Source organism: Sphaeramia orbicularis, chromosome 8, assembly GCF_902148855.1.
Source record: "Sphaeramia orbicularis chromosome 8, fSphaOr1.1, whole genome shotgun sequence".
Taxonomy (NCBI): Eukaryota; Metazoa; Chordata; class Actinopteri; order Kurtiformes; family Apogonidae; genus Sphaeramia; species Sphaeramia orbicularis.
In genome coordinates this window covers 28913314-28927311 of record NC_043964.1, presented here as the reverse complement: position 1 = coordinate 28927311, position 13998 = coordinate 28913314, and the positions used below count along the sequence as shown (strand labels likewise).

At 39.9% G+C, this 13998-nt stretch overlaps 1 protein-coding gene across 1 annotated transcript in view; it reads right to left on the bottom strand.

Moving 5' to 3' along the window:
• coro7 (coronin 7) overlaps nt 1-13998 on the bottom strand; it is a 120454-nt gene that overhangs the window by 56363 nt on the left and 50093 nt on the right. The window lies entirely within an intron of this gene.

Here is a 13998-nt window from a genome sequence, read left to right as displayed (position 1 = left end):
CACTCTTTCTGGGTTCTTTCCAGTTTAGGCTTAGTTACAGTAAACACACACAGCAAAAGAGAACTTCATACACTACTTTTCCTGGCCCACAACAAAGCAAAAAGTGGTTGTGTATTGTGTTTCCCTGAAGTAAAAATAGCTTCCTCTACATAACGGTGTGCTCAGTTTCTCCTGGGTAATGAGGATCATAGATTTGCTCACTTGCACTTATCCAGACACTGCAACAGGAAGGTAATAATGTAGACACAGACTGAGTGCTGAGATCAGTATCTGGATAAGGGTTAAAGAACGACTCAAAGTAATCTTTTGTGTGTGTATACGACATGTATAACGTCAACTTCAGTGATAATGCAAATGCATGTTCTGTCTTGTGTATAGACCTGCAGACATTGAGTTACCATCACCCCACACACACACTCCCAACAAACCCACATACCTAGGAGTATATCAGGCTCCAAACAACTCTACAAATTAAGTAAACACACCAAATACACATCTATAGAGGTCATGTATTTACCTACAGTATTTCCAATGACATATTTATACTAACAAAACACCTTAAAGACCCCCAAAAACAATCAATCGATGCAACTGGAATATTTGTCTGTAAAATAATATACATTGAAGATAACCAAAAGTGTTTTCAATGTGAATGTTAATATTTCCCTGTTAATTTTGGGAAGCGCTTTGTCATTATTAACTGTTTTTTTTTATTTCAATTCTGTGAACTTATTTGTACAAGTGGAAAAAAGTTGATATTATCATTAAATGAATATCAAAAACTAAAACAGATGAAGTGTTTTTGTTTTGTTTTTTTGTCTCATCCACCTTTCGCTCATGATAGGTAAAAAGATTGGCAGGTCGGGTGGGAGGATTAGGCTTGTTTTTTACTTGCTTCTAGTTTAGGCCATCACTCAGCGGGTGAGGAGGAAGATCACAGGAGGGGGAGTCCAAGACAGAGTAAGAGAGGAGAACATTAGTAAGAGTGCACCCATAATTGCACTGGATTTTTAACTCACTCACACAGCACATTTGAAGTGTTTGTGTACGTTTGCAAAATCCTTTCAGAAGAGGTTAAAAGGAATGTTTGTTTCGCATTGGCAAAACAGTTTTTGAGATATTTCACTCATTGAACTGATGTAACAGCTAACATTGTGATCCAGAGAGAATGGCTACAACTGGATTAAATACTTTATACCATTTCAGCAGTTTCCAAAGTGAAATGATAAACAAAACTCCTACATTCTCTTTGCTGTATTCAACAGTTCACCATCACCCAAAACAAACTTTTACAAGACTGTTTTATGTGAACATTCAGTGGACAAGAGGCTTTGGAGTTGTTTCTTAACTGCAATGAGTGGGATGCAAAATGGAAATTAAGATTATGATTGAAAACATCTGGGTAAAGGTAATAAGTGGATTTATTCATTGTGGATGATTTACTAGCCTAAACCTAATGGTTGAGCATTGTTTGCAAACCCACACAATAAACAGGCTGACCACCCATGTGTTTTATAGGTAGGATGTTGGTAGGGGATTGAGGCAACATGCACGCACATTCACCCACACCCAAAAACAAATATGCATACACTGGCCTAAGCATGTAGCTGGGAGCTGTTGTGTATAGGACTGCAGAAACAACAAAAACACATAAAACAGCACCACTCCTGTCATGCAGACCCTATTTAACCAATTTGCTCAGAGAGCAAACTTCCTACGGAAACCGGAGAAACAATGCACGTCAGGATTTACTGTAACTTCTTTGTCGTTTTTCCACCGCTTAAACTTTTAAAATTTGTTTTCTCATAAACTTAACACAAAGACATTTAAATTCTTTTTCGTCACAGGGCTTAGCCTCTATTTGTCTCTTATTTGTCAAATAAAAAAAATGCAGGATAGCAGGTAATGGATGAGGCTTAATTGTGAGCATGTGTGCACATTGGAGCTACTCCAGGTAAAAAGACAGATAGGATGCAAAGATGAGGTCAGATAAGAAGGCCTAGGGCTAAAAGAATGCAAGCATGTTTCTGTCTTTGTCTCTGGCCAGGGATCTGCACATGTTCATGTATGTGAAGGCAACATGGACAAAGGGCTAACAGTATGTGTATGTGTACATGTGTGTGTGTGGTTCTCTCCTTTCCTTCTATAAAACAGTTCCTCTTTTCTTTCCCTGGCTTTAAGAGAAACCTGGTTCCTGAATGAGAGCCAACTTTGACGCTACTTTAGCCTGAACTGCTCAATGGCCCCCATTGTAGCTTCTTGAGACCCTTTTCACAGTTCTCAACCACACAAAAAAAAATCCAAGATTGACTACTACTACATATTTCTCCTGAATAAACTTTTTTTCTCTTTTTCACCGCCTTTCAGCTTGTATTTTCTATTAAAGCACAGGGTCATGTGACTACAAATAACGCTTACACTTTTCAATCCTTTATTTGACTGTCGGTTTTTCCTGTCTCTCTTTCTCTGTTTTCAATCTTACAAATAGCCTCACTGCCCACACAGCACAGCTGACCTCACAGTAACCCCCCACCATCTCTCCAACCACAGCCAGCAGTATTTACAGTAATCAGAGGGGGTATGAAATTAACTCCACAAAAGTCAAGACAAGACAAAGCCCTTAGCTCATTAGAATGTAATGAGTACAATACAAAATGTTTAAGCAGCAACATAATTTTAAAATGTCTACCAAAATGAGATGTGATTTTTATTGTCTGAGGAGACAGACATCTATTATTCCTGAACTGCAATCATGTTCTTTCATGTGGCTGCAAACAAATCAGCGAGCACCTAAGATTTTTTTTTTCTTTCTTATGGAGTAGCAACAGAGAGCAAAAGAGCAGAGCAGAGAAGGAAAAGAAGAGCTGAGTAAAGAAAACACACCACCACTTTGTTTTTGGAACCTGGTTCTCTGGCTCCAGTTGTTGGCTCCGTGCTTATTTCTCTACTCACTCCAACTTTCCTGCCCCACATCCCACCACCCCTCCCTCTAAATCTGTCTGAAGTACTAATAACAGATGATGGGTGGTGTGCCACCGGTTTCTCCCATGCCATACGGCTGCCAGTCCGTGCCAGCAGATGGCCCAGATGCTGCTCTGACAAAAAGCAATGGGAGAAAGATGAGAAGCAAGAAGGCAAGAAAAACAGGAAAAGAAAGCAAGATGAAGAATTTGACTTTGTTGCTTCTTGGCAGAATATATCAACAGGCACACATGTAATTCATTTCACGTGCTGTTTGGCAAATTATTAGATATAAAAACAAATGGCGGTGTGATTTCCCCAAAGCAGATATTTTTTTCCGTCCTAGTCACTCATCATTACCATCTCTACTCCCTGACCCCAAGAACGGCCCTCCATATCCTTTCACACTGGAAACGGATGATTAAAACTGAGTCACAACGTACAACCTGAGCGCAGTTTTCATCTTGGCATTTTGTTTTATTCCCCTGTCTGTGGTAGTGAGTCTTTTTTAATCCTTGTACATACAGATGCCAAAACCAAACTTAAAGCTCTATTAGAGTCAAACTTTTGATTTGGTGGGTTAGGAAATCACAAACATTAACCATATCTGAGGGTTTTTTGTAGCTACAAATAAAGCTGAGTTGGTGTCGTCCTGATCATGTCTACTGTATTTTCGACTGGTTTGAGCAAACACTAACAATAACAAACATATTTTAAGGGTTAAAATAATTTTTAAATTGTAGATAATGTCAATTATCATGCTATAAATGCATGGTTATACTGTTATTATAGGAAGACTATAAAAGCAAGATGAGGTAATCTATGGCAGTTACTGTGATCACAGATAAATATATTAGTTTATTATTTTGCTATAATTTAGACAGACAGCAGCATTTAATGGAAGTCTTAGATAAAATACAGAAAGGGACACATAATTTGCATAATGTTACAGATAGAAATCTAGTGAGTGAAACTCGTGTTCAAAAATAGAATTGATTTTAGTTTTATTCTTTTTTTATTGAGACAACAGAAATTTGTAAGAATCTGGAGGTGGAACAAAATTGTACAGAGGTGACCAATTTCAAGAAAAAACATGTAAATTCTCCTTTATTGTAAATTAAACATACTTATTAAAAGAAAGAGCAAGCTGTCTTGTGTTTTGTTTTGTTTTTTCTACTACCTATATAGCCTACATTTTATGATTTCGTGCTCTAATTGATACTCAATATATTAAACTCAGGGATGAAATGTCCTTCGTTACACCATGTCATTAGGAGACAGGTCATCTGTGACACATTTTAATGTTAGTGCCACCTAAACCCTAAGTTCAGCTTCAGGTTTGTGGTAGGTGTTGAAAGACTTTAAGTGAAAAAACATCAATGAAGAAACCAGAAATGGAATGTGCTGATCTAATCAATGCACCAAGATAAGGAGGATGGAATGAAGTTAATTAAATTAAGGAAGTGGGGTGGAGTGATGATGAAATGATGAGGATGATGAGGGGGCCATTGTTGCTGGCCGCATCAGAAACAACTACGTACACTCAAAACCTTGTCCCTCTTTGGAAATAAAAGGAGGCACTGAGGGGGGGTGAAGAGAGTGTGTCTGTGGGTGTGTTTCAAACAGACATCAGTGGAATTAAAAAGTACCTAAACAAAACCGCCTGTCACCCCTGGAACACAACCAAAGTGTGCTTCTCATTTCAAAGGAATGGAGGGATACAGGGTGGGGGAATTTTATTTATTCAGAAATACACAGGCAAATGAGCAATATGGTATTAATAAAGATGGAAAAAATTGTGTAAGGGACAGAGTGGAGGTCTTTGAAGGTGAAACGGGTGCAGGGGTCGTAAAATACTGACAAATATTTAAAAAAAAAAAAAAAAAAAACTTGTTCCATAAGCATGTACGCCAGCAGAGTCTGACAAATCCAAATAAGCTCCATAAAAGTGGCAGATGAGGTTAATAGCTCAAGCATACAGCTAACATTTAATCTAATCAAATCCAGCTCTTCTAGAATAAGTACTATATGCAAGAGTCATTTAAAGTTCCCTCTGGTTTTACTGGCCACAGAAGACAATTTCTTGGCATGTATTTGTCCTAAATTAAAAATAGCCGTAACAATGTGGATGAAACTGTGCAGTTTATTAAGGTGGAGGATTCAAAATAGAGTAAACAGAGTTCTATGAAATGCAATGCACTACAGTAACCTTTGAAAAGTCTCACTGGGATGACTGTTGAGAGGTCAGGATGTCTACCAGCTAACGGTTACTTTTCTTCAAATGGTGTCTGTAAGAAAACAGCTGTGACACAGTGAACAAGTCCTGAGAAGCTGTTTGTCCACCTAGTTGTTAGAAACACCAGAGGCAAGTGGGGGGCTCAGTGGTAAATTCCGCATTGTCACCAGAAGTTACAGTTGCCACTCTGACGTCTGACCAGCCCAAAGGCTTCAAACAATGCTTACTTGTCTGTCAGCATCCCAAAACCTCGAGCAAACTTCTGACCAAAATGGTCTCCAAGACAAAAGAAGACAAGTGACAGTAACAGGAAACTGTCAACATTTATGTGCTGTCTAAAAATCACTTTGGTTACAGTTACTCTTTTTATTTCAAGGCCATTTTTATCACATAAACACATCAATACTTGTCTATTGAGCTTTTAGAAAACTGTCAAAACAAGGACTTTGAGAGGATTTCAATATTTATTTCACTATGATTATTCTTATCCTGACTCAGACATACTAAGAGACTACAATGAGGATTTATACATTCACATACAGCGTGCAATGTCTACATATTTATGACAGACATTGATATCATGCTGCTGCAGTTCTTTTAAGAAGTAATATAAGGAAGAACTAAGACTTGTAAAGATACACTTCTGAATGTGTACTTATTCAGTTGAAAGAGAAAGGACGATGCCTAGTGATATTAAACAGACAGTATGATGATCAGAGTGTTGTATTACAGTCACAGCACGGGGATCCTCATACATCCAGATGTAGGTAGCACACAACAGCAGGAGATGATGATCTCAACAAAGAACTCTGCACAACAGAGTCGCCAGCACTGATGAAACAATATTGCTCAGTATATTATTACATATTACCAAACCACCCGAGCTTCTATGTTACCACTGACTCCAAAGGAAAAAGGAAAAAAAAACATAAATAAGATGAAAAGGTAGAAACAAATTGACCCCTGACTCACAGATTATACACTTAAATACTTCAATAAGAGCCATGCAGAGGGTGGGTAGTACTGTTTTAAACAAGTCTTGATGTAAGTTTGACCTTAAAATCCAAAATCACACAACAGAGTCAACAGGATATTTAGATTAAGACAAGGAAACAAGGAAAATTAGATAAAATAATATCTGGAGTAGCTAACTTGGATGGTGTACTCTTTTTTTCCCTTTGTAATTCCATTAAATCCATTCATTTTTTATATTCTCAGATGTCCAACTACAATTTAAAACTCAAAACTTGCAGAACAAACACAGCAGCAGCACGACGTCCATAATGTATGATTAGTATACTGACAAAGACTGGGCCAGCTAAGGCCTCGGGGTCAAGCATTCATCCCTCTGATGCATCCCCCTTAAGACCCCAGCAGGCATTCATCAAACCTTGCTGTATACACAGCCTGCGCTTATTTTCAAACTCTTCTTGCATCATGGCTGTGATGTGTATACACATCTGCAGATTCCACATTGTTGGTGGCTGGAGCTCCTGTGGAATCTCAAACTGAGCTGAAATGTAGTCAGGCTTGGAAAAGGAAGGGGCAAGTCAAGAGCAATCTACTTGGAACAACTTGTTTTTATAAATATAATAGTGCCTTTAGAAAAATGAAGATATGTACAATTTAACAGTTAATGTGAAAACTGTGTAGAAATTTAATTTAAATGTGTTCCACAAAATTGAGTGTGTGAATGGATATGTGTGTGCTGTAAGTGGAAGGTGGCGACAGGCACGGATTATGTGCCTGTAATCCTTTTCAGTGCAGTAGGTGCTCATGGTATCTGTGTGCCAGACAGCATGATTTACATGCATTTCTTTGAGGACAGGAACCCCTCCCCAAACGTTTAAGTGGATTAGATGCTACAAGCAAGTTTTTTAAGCTGGCAAGCACAGTAACCATGAAATCTTAATATCACACAAAGCGTCGGCTTTCATGCAACATTGTAAGGCGTTAAGACATGGAGAGTAAGAGTGTGCGTGCACATGTGAGCAGAGAATGTCGTACTGATATGTTGAGACACAAAGGCTAACTTCAGCAATCCACATCAATCAAACTAATTCCTTTCCCCCCCAAACATCCACATCTAGCCCAAACACAAATGTGCATTGGTTGGACATAATGGCCGTCTCAAACATCCTGCTGCCAAATGTCTACGTCCACCTAACCTTTGACCCCTTCCTCCAACCTCTATCCCTACAAGAATGAGCCATCAACCTCTGAACAACAAACACCTGTTTGTTCCCAACGGCTAATAACATTCAGAGGGAGGGGTATGTTTTAGAGTGAGTCATTACTGTCAAACACACACGCACAAAATGTTGATCTGTTAATCCTGTCCATAGGGAGGGTCTGGATAGTCACACATGTCTTGATGCTGATTAGTAGTGAGCTAGTGAATGGGTCGCAGACCGGGATCAGGCTGATTTTTGCAGCCTGTCGTCTGGTTAATTAGGGTGCTGGTTTACGTATCCTGATTGTTGGGGCTAAATGGGGATACAGAAGAGTGAAGTCAACAATTTATAGGCAGGGTAAGTGACTCCTAAGGAAGACAGCGGATCTCTTAACACTAACAGCAAACATACCCAACTCTTCAGTGCTCCTCCAAAAGCGCTGCCCCCAGGTTAAAATGCACTTGTCCATCAGATATTTCAGGCTACAACAGCTTTATGGATATAAGTCCAGTGCACTATGTTTGCTTCCATTCACAGAGCCAGGGGTGACCAGATTTTTATTCTTTCTGGAATTGAAAACTAGCAGATGATGAGGAGACAAAGTGTATTCACTAGAAAATGCTCAGACTATTATTGTTTTTATTATTCTTTTAATGAGAATGACCGTCTTTTTTATTTTGACAAGATGAAGCCAACTTGTGCAAAAGTGTAACTAAATGCACATCATTTTTCACCTGATTTCAGGAACTTATATCAGTGATTTTATCCTTTTCATAATAGACATGTTTCAATTGTTGTTAAGCTTCAGTATAATTTATAGGAATCTTATGCTTATTAGAAAATGTCGCATACCTCTGCTCCTTAAGTAGTAGTGCTCTAACCCCGCTAATGTCAGTTTAAAGATTTATGGCATGTTTTCCTAAATGGTCAGCAGCAATTTTAAAGTATACGCAATTTGTAGTTCATGAGCTAAAACATGCAAAGCCACCATTTTGGCCCCTTAAGTATGGTCTAAGCTTTTTACTGACTTAGTATATAGACCCACAGCCACAGCCAACCTCTGTCCGGTCCAGTTGCAGTGACAGATGCCAAAGGCCACTTAAAGCCCACAACTGTCCAGGGTTTGGCCCAGGTCGAGGAGGGTATTTCTTGCAGTAAGAGAGTGGTGTGCCGACTGGGTGGTGCTACAGTTACTAAAGTACAGTGAGAAAGTAGCCACCGCACAAGACAAACATAAACAAGGACACCCGCTGGGCAGGCTGACGCCGCGTGCCTGTGTGGGTGCCTGCCAGCCCGGGCTGTGGCCTGGGGGTGTGGGCATGGTGGTTGAGCACCCTGGTAGGCACCCCAAGTCGCCGGGTTCACCCCAGTGGAAAATCTACATCAGCCTGTAAGAAGCTCACTGCGGCTCAGAGATAGCGATTCACCAGACCCCCCCACTAATGTAGCCATCACTTCCCAAGTGACCACAAGCTAAATGTATCCTCCATGCGCAGCAGAAAATAGCATAACTGTGGGGAAGAAGGAAAAAAAAAAGAGGGAAAGAGGCCAGGGGAGGCTGATATAAAGATGTAAAAGTAGACATTTGAGATAGAGGTGGGAGAGGTGATGGATAGACAAAATATATTATGGTGTGACCATAATATACACTATAATAAAGAGAGCAAAATTAATATGAGAGCAAGATAAGAGGAAAGACATAGTGAAGACAAAGAGAAGGCAGAGTAGGGTTTAAAGTTAAGGTGGATGAAGTTCTGAAAAAAAAAAACAAAAAAAACAAATGACAGCGGACAGTGATGAAGTGAGGAGGCAGGGGTCTCTCCAGTTCAACCACCACATATTTTCCCTCAAAAGGGATATAATTTACACAAACCCACTATAGGTCAGAAGCAGAGGATGCAGTGCCAACTCCATCTTAAAAGCCAACTCTGATTTTTTTCTTATTATTTCTTTTTGTCAGTCAGTCTCTCTCACACTCTATCGGCAACCCATCCTTTTTGTGGATCTATTTTTGCAGGAGCTACTCCAATCACTGTGGATTTTAGCTGGGTCGTCGGTGTTATTGAAAGGCTGTGTGTCTTTTAACAGTCCAGGGTTTTGCTGTGGTTTGAAGTCATTTTATTTGAACTCCTAGAATAACATAAATGGAATGAGTATGGCCCTGCATGCAGGTCAGAGTGAGAATTGAAGACTTGTGTTTGAGAAAGGTGAGAGAATAGTGAATGATTTTCCTCCAGTTATTCTTTTTTGTGTAGAGCACAACGATAACACAATAACATTTGTTTATGAAGTGCACTACAAAAAATAAACATGTATTGCCTTGAATTTAATTTATATATATTTTTGAAATCAAGTGTCTGAGGATTTTTTTGTTTTTTTGGTCTTCCCAGTTTCATTGACATGTGGTTGAAACAATTTTACTTCCACTCCTACAATGCACAGAACTTTAAGGTGCCAGCTCCTCCCCTCCTCCAGTAAACTTTAACCCATAAAGACCCAGTGCTACTTTTGTAACAAAATATTTGTTATCCATATTTAACTTTTCTTAAGCTATTGATCACCATTTGTTCTAATATTATCCTCTGCATTTTGTGTTTTTTCAATAAAAATCTTTTTTTTTTCTATATTTAATTTACTGCTGATGTAAATGTCCATAAAAGCTCAGATTAAAGTTAGGGTTATTATAACAGAAACAAAAAAAATTAAGAAAAAGTGACTTTCGGCAAAGATGTCAATAACTGAATATAAAACAAGTGATTACAACCACTGTCATTGATCTAACTCCATGGGTTTTACTGGTGAATCAATGTTGTAGAAGATGACAGCATTTCCATGTTCACTACAGAGCCTCTGAACGTCCAAAGGGGTCATATCTGATGACCATGAAAAAATGACAAAATGTATTTTACACCAATTTTTTCAATGTATTGACGGCTTTAGTGATTCAGAAGTCATTAAACATTTTAGATCAGTAGATGTTTTAGGTTGCCAGTGGCTGTTTGGGTCTTTATGGGTTAAATGTAGCTGGTAGTCAAATGTTAGAAGAGTAAGACAAAAAATGTGAAATGAAAATAAAAAAGGACAGCTGAAGTGAAGGGGCTTTGAGGATGCGGAAGTAGTAGATGCAGCTATTGTACTGAACAGGTACACCTGCTGTTGCGGTGGAGTGCATCAAACCAGAGCAAGGTGAGACATTCACTTGATGACTATCTTGTCAGCTTGAGTACACACAAGTTACATACTAAACCTGCCTGCAATACCAGAAAAGGAATGAATAAATCTATAGGGGTGTCAAAAAAAACTGATTTGGAGCAGTGAACACTTTCATTGAGTTATAAAAAAAATTCAAGACAAAAGGGCAGAGACAAACATTCTTCCTGTGACATTCCCTAAGGCCAGAAGGCTGGGTCAGGTCAGCCACTGAAAACATCTGTTAACAAAAGGCTGGAAATAAGTGTGCAAAAGAATGTTCAGAATGACTGAATGCACTGTATGTGTTTATGCATTTATGGGAGTTTGCACAGTAGTCATCCCATAGCTGACTATGGAGACAGTACAGATCCTGCCAGCTCACAGCTGTGAGCCTCCACAGCTTCACAGCACCAGCAGAGCGTGGATGGACCATGATGGCCAGGATGTGTGTACAACGTACAACAATGATACAAGCCACCTCACTAGTGCACGTGTAGAAATCTCACCACCATTCATCCATCAAGCCTGTGTATTTTTTTTTAGTCCAGTGCTAATGAAAGGTTTGGTACCTAAAAACACCAACCAGGAAGGTCAGTGTGAAAAGCCCAGCAGTTCTCCAGCTTTGTCCCCTTGGTCCTAGAGGAACAAGTGGTCTCTTAAATATTTTCCTGAAACAGGGCCTCCTTCTTTCTCCTGGCTGTTCTTTTGGTCAAACATGTTTGTCTAAGGTGCTTTGTGAAGGAGCTGCTCTTTCACCTTTTCCTCCTACTCCCAATTCACACTGCTGTAAAAAGTTAATGGCAAGAAAAAGCAGCAGGATACAGTAAACACATTGGTAGGAAAGGCGTAGGACCTTTACAAGGAACACCAGTCATGACAAAACTAGTTTTCGCATTGGAAGGAAAAAGTAAACCCAATGAATAGGGCTCTTTTCAAAAGAGAGATCTTACAACAAATATTCAGGTTTATGAAGCTACTTTAAACAAAAAAGTAGTAAAAAAAAAAAAAAGTGTGTATCATGCATGTATGTAAAGCTTGCATGCAAGGGTAAAGAAAGATACGGATGGTTAAGTCTGTGTCAGTCCACTGTCAAATCCTGATGAATGATGATGAATATTGTTTGGCAATGGTCTAAATGCACTGAAAAGGCAAAGAAATGGCAGACGTGTTTAGGCATGCACGTGTGGTATGAAAGTGTGGCATGTAGTATGAAAATGCCTGTATGAGTGTGTGTGAGAATGACCGGTCCATGCCCGAAGGAATGTAGTCCCTCCAGCTCATGGTTGGACTGCTGCATGAGAGACACCTGCACCCCACATGCCCTTTAAACACACACACACACACACACACACACACAGAAGGCACTGAACATGGACGAGTGCCCCTGCACTGAGGTTAAAAGTAGGTAAAAGCGGAGGACAAGCACACGTGCATACTTGGGGGGGGGGGTGGGGGGGGGGGGGGGGGGGTATTGACTAAGACAGGAACCACTTTTGAACCCTGTGGACCTTCCAACAGCCAACACTCCTCAGAATAGACCCCCTTCACATCATCTATGCAGGTCTATCCGCATCAGTGCTTGCAGAAACACCTGCAGCTCCATTTTTGCAATACAATACAACAAAACATGGAGACAGACATAGAGCACCATTTAACAGCTACTGATGAGGAACTGCAGATCAACATCAAATTCTCTACTTTTCCTCATATCACTTCATGTAACCATGCAAAGATCATCCTAACTTCATTTATCTGTATCTAAGAGTTCAACTAGTGCAAAACTGGTGGAGTTATCACAAAACCCTGAGTCATTCTGCATAAATGATAAACAATAGTGATAATTAGGAGTACTCTGCCAGACTTCATGTTATCTATTATTTGCCAGGGTTGAACTAACGATGCAACTGAGATTGTCTTTTTATGTGCAGACTTCATTCATCTCATATATTTGAGGTAAAAAAAAAAAAAAATACCAGCAATACACCTGCATTTTTATTGCAAATTTCCACAACAGGTTAACTTAAATTTAAAACCATTTTTCTGAATCAGTAATCATGCTGATGTCAACTTTCTTCAACATCTTTTATGAGCAGAAGAAAAAGCATGTGAGACAAAAGAGAGCAGTGGCACAATAGAAGGCTTACACTCCCAACTTTTGGAAGACTTTACCTCCCACTTGTCCCCAACTTTTCAGTCCCCTGCCCCACCAAGCGTCGCACAAAGAAACCATACAATAGCTGACTGACTAATTGACCTCAGTGAAATAATGTTAGGCTTCAGACAGAGGACTTTCAGTGGATGTTAAGGCAGGAAAGTCCACAGAGGGTTCTTCAAGAGCACACAAACTAAAGACCAACCGGTGTTCCCCCTCAGGGTCCTCCACCCTTTCTTCTCTTCTCCTCCTCAAACTTGGGCTACACAATGGGGAAATTATTTCCTGGCCACCACCACCTCCTCAGCTCTCCCACCAATTACATTTTGATGAAATTTTTTAATCTGCTTAGGCCAAGTGCACTTGCACAGAGGCACACACACATAACCCTGTGCTGAGAAACAGGGAGGCCACGCAGGTGCAGAGGAGCCTTTTGTTGTCATAACATTTCCATAGAGACGAAAGAAATCTGACAGGCAGTGACGCTGTTCAGGTCATTCTTTGCTCTTTTCCTCTGCGCTGTCCACGTACCACTCAGCAAAATGTGAACACACACATCAGCACACAAACACATAGAGGTATCTATGTCCACAGTACACCTGTTAGTGGGGCTCAACCTCTGATGTATGCATCAACACAATGAAAACACAGTGAGGCATTGGAGCATACGCTCAAATGACTGTTTATGATGCAAAAAACACACACTGGCTGTGAGCGGCAGCATGCCTCAGCACTTTTCTCATTTAACTAAGCGTGGCATATTACTCCTGCCTCACTGACACTGACATGTTTCCACACTGTGGGCAGACAAATAGGGCCCACATGGGAAGTGACATCAGCCAGGAGCACATGCGGCCCACCTGCCATCGGCCCATCAAGGACCGTCTTTAATAAAGAATTTCCTTCTGGTTTCTCGAGTTTCTTTTTCAGACAGCAGGTCTGCCAATAATGGGACTAGGATCACTGGTTTCTATCTTGGAAACACAATCATAAAATACAACAATACAACGAGCAGACAATCCACGTAGCCTGCTTCATCTATTAAGGAAAGGAAAAGTGTGGTCATTCAAACTCACTTGAAAAAAAAAAGAAAAAGTATGGTTGTATTTTTTTTTTATTGTGCCAGATGCTGAGGAGTGCTGCACTGATAATAGACAGGCTAAGAACACAGCTGCTGGCTGCAAGATTATGAGGTTATTGCTATTGTCAGTCTGTGTTGCCTGGAATTATAATTACTTGAACAGTAGCACAGTGTGCAGAATATTAGATTTAAAATCAAGGTG